The sequence below is a fragment of the Tamandua tetradactyla genome, chromosome 10 (genome assembly GCF_023851605.1).
Source record: "Tamandua tetradactyla isolate mTamTet1 chromosome 10, mTamTet1.pri, whole genome shotgun sequence".
Taxonomy (NCBI): domain Eukaryota; kingdom Metazoa; phylum Chordata; class Mammalia; order Pilosa; family Myrmecophagidae; genus Tamandua; species Tamandua tetradactyla.
This window is the reverse complement of record NC_135336.1, coordinates 23,424,561-23,436,240: the sequence shown is the minus strand read 5'-3', so window position 1 is coordinate 23,436,240 and position 11,680 is coordinate 23,424,561.

Below are 11,680 nucleotides of genomic sequence, written 5' to 3'. Positions count from 1 at the left end.
AATCCATATAGCTCTACAATTCCAAAATCCTCAAAGTTCAAGAAACCTAAAGGGTTTTGTCATTTAGCAGCAGAATTGGAATAAACTGGCATAAGCCTTCAATGTCTTCATCCCACTTACTATGGCTGTATTCTGCCACAGAAATATTAACGAGTTAATGATGGGATGTTGCTCCAGAACCCACTGAGGTGGTACAGTACATCAAAAGAAAACCAGAATTCTTGGATTGGGATAAGGGATTGTAGATGGTATTGTGAAAAACTTAGAACAGTGCCTAGTATACAGTAAGCACTATATAAGTGTTGTTCAATAAATGAAATTAAATAGTGTATGCATTTGGTGATCTACCAAACACATGCACATACACATCTATTTCCACATCGTTTTACACGTACATACACACACATGCACACATACACATATACAGGTAAAGGCTAGAATGAAATACAACAATATATTAAAAAAGAGGTTATCTTTTGAAAGGGATTAGGAACAATTTTACATTTTTGCATTCTGGCTTCCAACCCACAAAGATATGAAAAAATATATATATTTTAAAATACTAAGTTTATAGGAAGAGGGGAAATATATGCCAGCAAAGAGTTGGGGTAAATTGGTTCTGTTGATGTGTCTGCGGCAGAATCATCCCCTAGTTCCGACCCATTCTCCACCGTACTGGGTGAGCTACTGAAAGCGTTTAGTCTCCCTCCGTTCACCAGACTATAGAGTGGTACTAATAGCTCAGTACCTACTTCACAGGGTTATTCTGAGGAATAGTTGAGACAATATATGAAAAGCACCAGGACGGACTGTGAGCTCCCTTCTCATTCCTTTGCTTTTCCTGCTCTCTGTTTCCACTGCAGTGACTGACAGCTCTCTGCAAGAAGATGATCTGAATCCCTGCAGAATATAGTTTAAAACCCAAAAGTCAGTTCTCAGTCAGATTATCAATGGGAAGAGACAGCAAAGATCTTCAGCGAATTCTTATTTGTTTGTTTATTTACAAAAGAACTTCATGTGTGGCTTTTTAAGAAAATGCTTTGTAGATGATTACACATGAAATATCTTGAAATAGCCAACCTAATGTTACCTAAATTCTTTTGTTTTCAGTTACAAGTTTACTTAGTAGGCAAAGGTTTTTTAAGAAGTTCCTCGAAAATCTCCATTTTGTCTGTAGGAACATTTCCCTTCCACTCTGCATCTAATTTATTTTGTAGCCTGAGATTTTCCCTTTCTTGCTTGCTTCCTATTTTTTTCAGTATATTCTTTACCCTTCTGATTATTTCCTTAACTCTTTCCTATTTCTGTGCATTTCGGCGTTTCTTTTTGTGGCTATTATCAATCTCAATCCTTTCAGTAGTTCCACGTTCCTTGCAAAATCTCTAAGATTCTCTTTATAAATTAATAACCCTCGTGCATATGTAAAATAAAATAATTTTGAGGTCAAGGCTAACTGGAGAGCAGGTGTATATATTTTGAACTAATTTCTTTGCCAAGAAATATTTCCAACTCCTCCAGTCCAGGTCATTCAAGCTTTAAGGTGGGAAGTATTATTAACAAATAGATTGCTGGGCTTCACCCCAGAGATTCTGATTAAGTAGGTCTGGGTGGGGCAGAATGGCTATAGTTCTTACAAATTCCCAGATGATACTGGGGTTGCTAATCCACGGACCCTATTTTAGGGAGCGTTGCTCTAATCCACCCGCTTCTTTCATCATGACCCCTTACATTGTATATTTATTTATTTGAACCATTTCATTGCTGGAAATCTTCAACTTTTATATATATATATATATATATTTACTATTCTCCTACCCTCTCATATCTATGCAGTGCTCTTATTTTTTTTAAATACAAAAAAACAACAAATAAACGCAAACATTCCTATATTGATCATTCCATTCTACATACATAATCAGTAGTTCACAATATCATCACACAGTTGCATATTCATCATCATGATCATTTCTTAGAACATTTGCCTCAACTCAGAAAAAGAAATAAAAAGACAACAGAAAAAGAAATAAAACAAAAACAGAAAAAAATATATATATATACATACCATACCCCTTACCCCTTCCTTTCATTGATCACTAGCATTTCAATCAAATATTAACATTTGTTCCCCCTATTATTTATTTTTATTCCGTTTGTTCTACTCGTCTATTGATAAGGTAGATAAAAGGAGCATCAGGCACAAGGTTTTCACAATCACACAGTCACATTGTGAAAGCTATATCATTACTCAATCATCATCAAGAAACATGGCTACTGGATCACAGTTCTACATTTTCAGGCAGTTCCCTCCAGCCTTTCCATTACATCTTGAATAACAAGGTGATATCTACTTAATGCGTAAGAATAACTTCCAGGATAACCTCTGGACTCTGTTTGGAATTTCTGAGCCATTGACACTTTGTCTCATTTCACTCTTCCCCCTTTTGGTCAAGAAGGTTTTCTCAATCCCTTGATGCTGAGTCTCAGCTCATATTTTTAAGGGTAGTGTCGTAATAAAATTATTTACCACTTTTTGAACAATTTATCATGTGTCAATAATGGTGTTAGTACTTTATACATCTTCTTTTTTCATACTTTCAATAACCCTGAGAGAAGGATATTATTATCCTCCTTTTACAGGTCAGAAAACTGAGGTCCTAGCCCTCACAGTTCATAAGGAGTGAAACAAGTCTTCGTGGCCCTAAAGCCCTAGCTCTTTCCCTTGAACTGCTCTGTGCCTTTCAAAGTGGTGGTACATGACCACTCGAGGTCCTGTTCTTATGCCTTCTCAGCCTGCCTCAGCTTAGCCCCTGCCAGGTCTCCAATCTGAAACTCTCTCTCCTCATCAGCTCTCCAGAGCCTGTCCTGGACTTTTACTCCAGGAAGCTTTCCCAGTGTGCCTGCATCCCACTCCCACTACGTCCTAGTTGTTCCTAGTTAAGCATTTATTTTATGTTTGTTTTTGTTCATACCGAGAGATTTTGTCTTTGTAACTGGATTTGGAACTTCTTGAAGACAGGGCCCACCTCGTGAGTCTTTGGGTCCCCCATGGAACAGCCGTAGTGGAGGACTGATGGCTTCCTCCTACCACTTGTCCTTTCTTACCTTGTTGAAATCAAGCCACACCAAGAAGGCAAAAAAAAAAGGCTGGATTTAACCCTTCTTAATCCCCTTCCCTGCATCACAGCTGTTTGTGGTTTGCCAGCACTTGCCCTGTTGTCCCACACAGCCATGAGGCCCTGCTTTGGGAAGAGAACTGCCCTAAATGGAACCCTTGGTTCTTTTGGAGGTTTTCCAAGCTCTTCCTCCCCTCCTTCCATGTTTGCTCAAATTCCACGTCCATTATTGTACTTCCCAGCAGCACTCTGCTTCCCTGTATATACCAAGAATTCTCACCTGCCCATTCCCAGCTTGCATAGCCACATGCAGCTCCTACCCTCCCCCAACATAAAATCTACTGGGTGGGACCAGCATGGTGGGACACATAGGACTTTATTTGGTCTGTTCATTTTGATTATTTTATTATTCTCTCTCTCTTTCCATCTTTGTCCTTCTCGCTTTCTCTCTTCCTAAGATATTTTAAGTACACGTCCTCCTCTTATTGCTTGGATGGTGTTATCAGTTCACTATGTCAGCACCCGACTCACCCATCCCAAGGCTGTTAATCTTTCTTTTGTAATTTTTCGCAAAGTTGACATTATCTTCTTGTCCTCAGAGCAGCTGAGCCTCATGGCAAAGGGCCAAGAGTCCTCATGGAGCTTTCATTTCCTCCGTGCCCATTAAGTATGAAAATGCTTGCTGTATTTGCGTTACAGCCTCATATAATGGAAGACAAAGGTATACACCGCAGTTCACACTGCTAAATGGGCTCAACCACTATTATGTGATTTCAGATCCAATTTGTTTTCCTGTTCAAAGGCTTTTTCCTGGCCCGTATTTATGAGCCAGTTGTGGTGGTCCTGATGTTTTCCTTCTGTCACCGGTGGGCTGAACTCATTCTTTGGTGCCTCACTCCATGTGCTTTTATGGTAGTTTCCATAGGTAAATCCTAGAAAGAAATCATTGTGAGGAGTACCATTTTCCATTTATTTAGAATTAACAATATCAGGCATTGTGCTAAGCATTTTAAATATACCTTAAATTTAATCCTATCAAGCTTTTGTCAGGTATGACCCACTTACAAACGTGGAAACTAAGGCTTGGTGAAGTTAGGTTACTTGCCTGAGGTCTCATAGCCAGTAAGTGCATCAGCCTGGATTCGAACCAAGGTCAAATAATTCCAAAGCCCACAGTCAAGCTCTAGTTTCTAGGAGTTGTTTTTTTTTTTTTTTTTTTTTTATCTATCTTTCAAATATGTCATGATTTTAGCAAAAACTTGGGAAAAGCGTTCTCATACACTATTGTGAGGCTATAAATGGGAACACCCTTCTGGAGGGCAGATTGGCATATTAAGAGCTTTTAAAACATTCTTATCCTTTAATCTAACAATTCCCATGCTTGAGTTTATGGGAAATAACCATGGATATGTGCAAAGATGTAACCATAAGGAAGTTCAGAGCAGGCACAATCATATCATGAAAAATGTAAGACAGATTCAGTATTCAACAGAAGTAAATTGGCTAAATAAAATATGATACAGAGACAAGGAAATCCAAAGTAGTAATTATAAATTATGTGGGGAAAAAACATTTGAAGACATAGAAATGTGCTCATAGTGTAATAACTTACCATAGGATTCCAGACTAAACCCATTTTTGTGAAAGGAGATACTACAAACTAGATTTAAAGAGAAAGGTAGAGCTGGAGACATAAGTTACGTAGTCTGGGAAAAAAGTTTTTGAGACATATATTTTTTAAGTGGGCAGAATTGTGGGATTAAAGGGGTAGAATTTTGACTTTCTGTTTTATCTTTTTCTTCTATGCAGTAGTAGTTACTTTTTTTAATTGACATTTGGTTTTCTTAAACTTTTTGTTCTTAGTTTTTTTTTAATTAGAAAAATATTTCTGTGTTGCTTGTTATAATTTAACATATAAAGTCTTTAGAAATCTTTAGAAGCCCATCCTGGTCATTTCCTCTGTTTTAAACTGGCACCTTCTCTGGTTGTTTTGTTGTTGTTGTTGTTTTGCCCACCTATCTGCCAGGCTGAGCTTGGAAAGAGCTGATTATATGTGTTGGAAATTTATGCATTAAACTGAGTTCTGGTCTGGCATCATGTACCTTGTGTGGTTCCAGTGGGAAATTCATAGTTTGTCTGATGTCTTCTCCACCTCCTTCTACTCCCTCGTCTTGTGAACTCCAACAGCCCTTATGTTTTCCTTCCAAGTAGAAGCCATCTTTCTTTACCACCATTCACACTAAAAAAGAAATTCCACAGGTTTTTAAATTATTATTATTACTCGAAGGTCTATGACCATCGTTCATATTTTCTAGAGCTCCCATTTTATATTTATAATTTCCCCAACTAAATGAGCATTTCCACAGACACTGAATTCTACCTCCTCAGTTTCTTTAATAACTTTCTTTTTCAAAGGCAGCTTTTCATTAGCTTCTTCTCTTTCACCCAGTGTGTTTTGGTTTCCTAGCCAGGTCACATCCCAACAGCCTTATGCATATCATATCAATCTCCTGTGCAACTCATCTTGCCCTCCTCCTATCAGGCCTCAAGGTGTCCTTGCAAGTACTTTCATGTTTTCTTCAACTTTTCGCATTCCTTTCATCATCTCTCTGCTGGCTTCCTTCATTGACCCTTTTTCATTCCCGTTTCTATTTCTACAGCTTCCACCTGTCTGTCTCTCATCTATTTATATTCTCCGTTGACTGCTTCAACTGGCAATTCGTCATCAAATCATTAAAGCCTGTGATTTGTACCTTCCCTGAAGTGTTTTTGTTTTTTCAGATCTTTTTTTAAAAACAAGCCTTTTCATTTCCCAGACCATACACCTCCCCCACCCCCAACAAACAAACAAAAAAAGTCTCATCCTTTTATGAATCCTGAGAGGATTATGAATCCTGCAGAGCTTTCCAACTCATAACTTTTTCAAGTATAGAATGAACAGTTTAACCTCAGAAGATGAAGTACCAAAACAAAACATCATTAGTATTCCCTATATAAAAATAAAATGTTGGTTAAAAAAAAAAAAAAGAGCAACTTACAGCAGTCACATATATCCAGGAGGTGCAACTGTTAATTCTAAATTCTGAGATACTGAGCTGTTTGTACATAACATGGTCTTTCCCAGAAACTTCTTGCATTTATGTGACACCTGAGACTCAGAGTCAGAGCTCTGCAGCTATGAAAGTCAGCAGTACCCTATACAGGAACTGTTTAAAAAATTAAAAAAGTAATCAGACAACAAGTAGAGATATGAATGAAGCTGATCTGGATAGGACTAAGGTAAATCAGAATACAGGGTAAAGGAAGATATCGTCCATATCTTTAAAACTTTAACTTCTGTGTAATACTAAAGGGAGAGATGTTTATTTGGTGCAAAATTTATATTTTGGGTAGTGCATTTCCTAATTTACCTTGTGTGGTCAGTTTAGTTGAGCACCATAGATACAGGGAATCTTGAATAGGGCATGAGATTTTGTTGGTTTGTCCAAGTTAGTGTGATGCCCCAATAAATCCCAGAGTGATTTAGACAGTGAATAAAGATGTATTTGCGAAGTTCCCTTAGGGGAATTGGGAGAAAGAATAAAAGGTTCAACTTCCCCATTTGGAAAATTTCTGATACTTTCGCAAGCAGTGGGGACAACCAAATCAATAGGCCAAGCTTTTTATCTTGGGTTTGCCCCTATGAAACTTATTACTGCAAAGGATAAGCTAAGCCTACTTAAAATTAGGCCTAAGAGTCACCCCCAGAGAACTTCTTTTGTTGCTCAGATGTAGCCTCTCTCTCTAAGTCAACATGGCACGTGAACCCATTGTCCTTCCCGCCAATGTGGGACATGACTCCCAGGGGTATAAATCTCCCTGGCAATGTGGGACAGAAATCCCAGGATGAGCTGGGACCCAATTTCAAGGGATTGAGAAAACCTTCTTGACTGAAAGAGGGAAGAGAAAAATGAGAAAAAATAGAGTGTCCATGGCTGGAATATTTCAAACAGAGTTGAGAGGTTATCTTGGAGGTTATTATTATGCATTATATAGATATCCCTTTTCAGTTTCTGGTGTATTTGAATGGCTGGAGGGAAGTACCTGAAACTGTTGACCTGTGTTCCAGTAGCCTTGTTTCTTGAAGATGATTTTGTAATGATATAGATGTTACATTGTGACTGTGTGATTGTGAAAACCTTGTGTCTGATGCTCCCTTTATCTAGGGTGTGGACAGACGAGTAAAAAATGTGGTTAAAAAAATAGACAAATAATAGGGAGAACAAAGGTTTAAAAAAATGGGGCAAATGGAAATACTAGTGAACAATGAGAGGGAGGGGTAAGCGGTATAGGATGTGTATTAGTTAGGGTTCTCTAGAGAAACAGAAACAACAAGGAACACTTGCAAATGTAAAATTTATGAAAGTGTCTCACATGACTGCGGGAACGCAGAGTCCAAAATCCGCAAGGCAGGCTGTGAAGCCGACAATTCCGATGGAGAGTCTGGACTAACTCCACAGGAGAGGCTGGCTGACCGAAGCAGGAAGAGCCTGTCTTTTCTGAATCCTCCTTGAAAGGCTTCCAGTGAGTAGATTGAGCAGCACTTATTGCAGAAGACACTCTGCTTGGCTCATTACAAATGGAATCAGCTGTAGATGCGACTGACGTGATCATGATCTAATTCTATGAAATGTCCTCATTGCAACAAACAGGCCAGCACTTGCCCAACCAGACAAACAGGCACCACCACTTGGCCAAGTTGACACATGAAGCTGACGATGACAGTCCACCCCTTGTCAACTTGGCAGCTATATATATCACCTTAAACCATACCTAATTTCTAAATAAAAAACATTAAAACACACATTTTTTTCCTTTCACTTTACAATACTCAACTGTCCTGCATATAACTGGAAATTCTCTCCAGAATAGGGTGCAAGTCCTTGGGTAATATTCATTCTTAAACTTGATATCTTACAACTTAAATAATATAACAGGAACAAAACAGCATCACAATCCTCATTGCTGTAACTGATCACGTGGTTGAAGTTCATATTTGTCACTACCTTCTTTCACTACCCATTCCATGTTCCCTTTACCCTCAGCAAGCACTTCAGCTGGTCGTGGTTCTTTGCCCAGTGGGATTACCCAAACCTTCACTCCTGAAGTTTCAGACCCATTGGTAGTCCTGCCTGGATTGGGCTGTTGCAGCTTTCCATTGATTTTCCAGGGCATGGGAGTACTAAATGATGCCCTAGGGGATCTCCTATATTCTAAGAAAACTCTTCTCTACCTCCATTGTATAGTTGCAGTCCTATTTCCCCCTGATAGTCAGGGTCAATCACCCCAGACAATAATGCAATCCCCTTCTTGGCTTGTTGATCCAGGGGTACGAGTAGCACAAAGTGACCAGGTAGCAGTCTTAGATTCCAGTGAACTGTAATCATTGTTGTTTCTCCTAGTGGAAGTACTCCCCCTTTTGTAACTAAAACCTGTAAAGCAGCAGAGCTCAGGGTCACAGGAACAGGAAGCAAAAATTTTCCTAGTGGATCACTGGGGGTAATAGTGGGTGGTGCCATTCCCATTTCCACCCCTTGGTTCCTGAACCCATAGATCCTGGTTATGGGAGAAACAGCACCATACAGCAGACCCTGATTCAGAGCATATACATCTTCCTGGAGAACATTACCCCAGTCTTTCAAGGTGCCACCTAGATAGCACCGTAACAGAGTTTTCAAAAGGCCATTCCACTGTTATATCAATCCAGCTGCTTCTAGATGATGGGGAACATGGTAAGACCAGAGAATTCCATGAGCATGTGCCCATTCCCACACTTCATTTGCTGCCAAGTGTGTTCCTTAATCAGAAGCAGTGCCCTGTGGAATACCATGACGATGGATAAGGCATTCTGTGAGCCCATGGATGGCAGTTTTGGCAGAAGCATTGTGTGCAGGGAAAGCAAACCCATATCCAGAGTATGTGTCTATTCCAGTTAGAACAAATGGCTGCCCCTTCCATGAAGGGAGTGGTCCAATGTAATCAACCTGCCACCATGTAGCTGGCTGGTCACCTCAGGAAATGGTGCCATATCAGGGGCTGAGTGTAGGTCTCTGCAGCTGGCAGATTGGGCACTCAGCAGTGGCTGTAGCCAAGTCAACCTTGGTGAGTAGAATTCCATGTTGCTGAGCCCACGCATAACCTCCATCCCTATCACCATTACCACTTTGTTTTGGGGTGATTTTTAATTTTCTTTTTATTCTTTCTTTATAACTTTTGATAATGCTTCTGTATTTCACATGTACATATGTATTTAGTTCATTTATGCTACAACTTCTATTACTAAAATGTACATCAGCTCATATGCAATCAGTTAATAAGGGAATTGTGTCAGTATACATGGAAGTTACATTGCTTGTTCAAGATTTTTCCCAGCACATAATTGTTCTACACCACCACAGCTGAATGCAGCAGGTTGTGAATTTCAGTACATGAGGCTCATTCACTCCAACATGTACTCCTTGGCTCTGTTGGTTTTGCACTGTTTTGGAAGTGCTTGTTACGCAATTCTTCCTGATCTTCAGGCATTTTACCCTAACTCGGTATCCTCAACCCTTCTTTAAACTTTCTGTCAAGAATCTATCTTCCTTTTTAATAAAATTAACTCTCATATTTGCAGTATTATTTTATTTAGAATGTAATATGTCTTTTAATTATCTTAATATTTGATTAGACTTGTTATTGGCTTTACGAACTTTATTAATATTCAGATTACAAAGTTATGTAGGATTTTTTTCTATAGCCTCTCTGTTAATTTTAGTGCATGGTTTTATAGGATGGGAGTTTTTTCTGAAATATCTATATTACATGATACCAAAACAATTTTATCCCTAAATAATGCATTGTTTAGTGCTGCCTTGTTTTGAACTTTATCAAATGGCTCTTGCTCTTTACATTCTTCTGCAATGTACTTTTTTCCCCTTAATATTCTATCTGTGAGGTCATCCATGTTGGTGACTCTGGCTGTAGTTCGTTCATTTTCGCTGCTGTATAGAATTTCATTGTGCGAGTGTGAGTGTACCAAAATTTATTTCCCTGTCAATGTACAATTGGTATGTGCAGTTTCCTGCTGTTAAGAAGAAAAGTGTTATGAGGAACGTTTTTGTACACAACTCCTGGACACATGTACCAAAGTCTCCAGGGCATTTATACCTAGGGGTAAAATTGCTAGGCTTAGAGTGTGCACCTCTTTACATTTACTAGATAATACCGATTGGTTTTCCAAGCTGATTTTACAAATTTACACTTCCACCAATAGTGCATCTATCTATCCCTGTCATTATCACTGTCTTAATTATTCCAGCACAATATTGAACTTTGAAAGTTGGGAGGGTGAGTCCTGCTTCTGTGTTCTTCTTCTTCAAGAGTATTGACTATTTTTTAGAATCAACTTGTCAAGTTACACACACAAAAATGGACATGCACACACTGTTTGGATTTTTATTTGAATTTCAATGTATCTATAGGCCAATTTTGATTGACCGTATGTCTTAGTGATATTAAATTCTCCTATCCATGAACATAGTAAAGGTCTCTATTTCAATTTTCTATAATGCCTTTCAATAATGTTTGAAATTTTCTCCACAAAGTTTTGCACACCTTTGGTTCAATTTATTCTTAAGAAACTCATTTTTCAGAAAGAAAGACGATAAAGACTGAGATGGTATAATCTAGGAATGCCTAGAGTATATAATGATAGTGACTCAATGTTCAAATTTAAAAATGTTTTTGCATGAGGAAGAACAAAGGAATGTCATTACTGCTGGGTGTTGAAAACAGATGATAGTTAATATTTCAAAATTTTAACAAATGTGTGAGACTAAAGCAAAAAATGTTTAATTGGTACAAAATTTGTATTTTGACTAGTGCATTTCCTAATATAACTTATATGGACAGCTTAATTGAACACCATAAGTACATGGACTCTTGAGTAGGGCATAAGATTTTGTAGGTTTGTTCAGAGTGATGCCCCAATAAATCCCAGAGTGATTTGAACAGTGAGTAAAAAAGTATTTGCAAAGTCCCCTTGGGGGAATGGTAAGGGGGGAAATTCAACTTTCCCAGTGGAAAATTCTTGATATTCTCACAAGCGGTGGGGACAACCAAAGCAATATGCTAAGCCCCCAATCTTGGGGGTTTTTTCATATGAAACTTAACCCCACAAAGGATAAAGAACCCCTTTTGTTGCTCAGATGTGGCCTCTCTCTCCAGCCAACATGACAAGCAAACTCACCGCCCTTTCCCTGTCTACATGGGACATGACTCCTAGGGGTGTGGACCTTCCTGGCAATGTGGGACAGAAATCCTAGAATGAGCTGGGACTCAGCATCAAGAGATTGAAAAAACCTTCTCAACCAAAAGGGGGAAGAGCAAAATGAGACAAAATAAAGTGTCAATGGCTGAGAGATTCCAAACAAAGTCCAGAGGTTATCCTGGAGTTTATTATGACACATTAAATAGATATCACCTTGTTAGTTAAGGTGTAATGGAGAGGCTGGAGGGAACTGCCTGAAAACGTAGAGCTGTGTTCC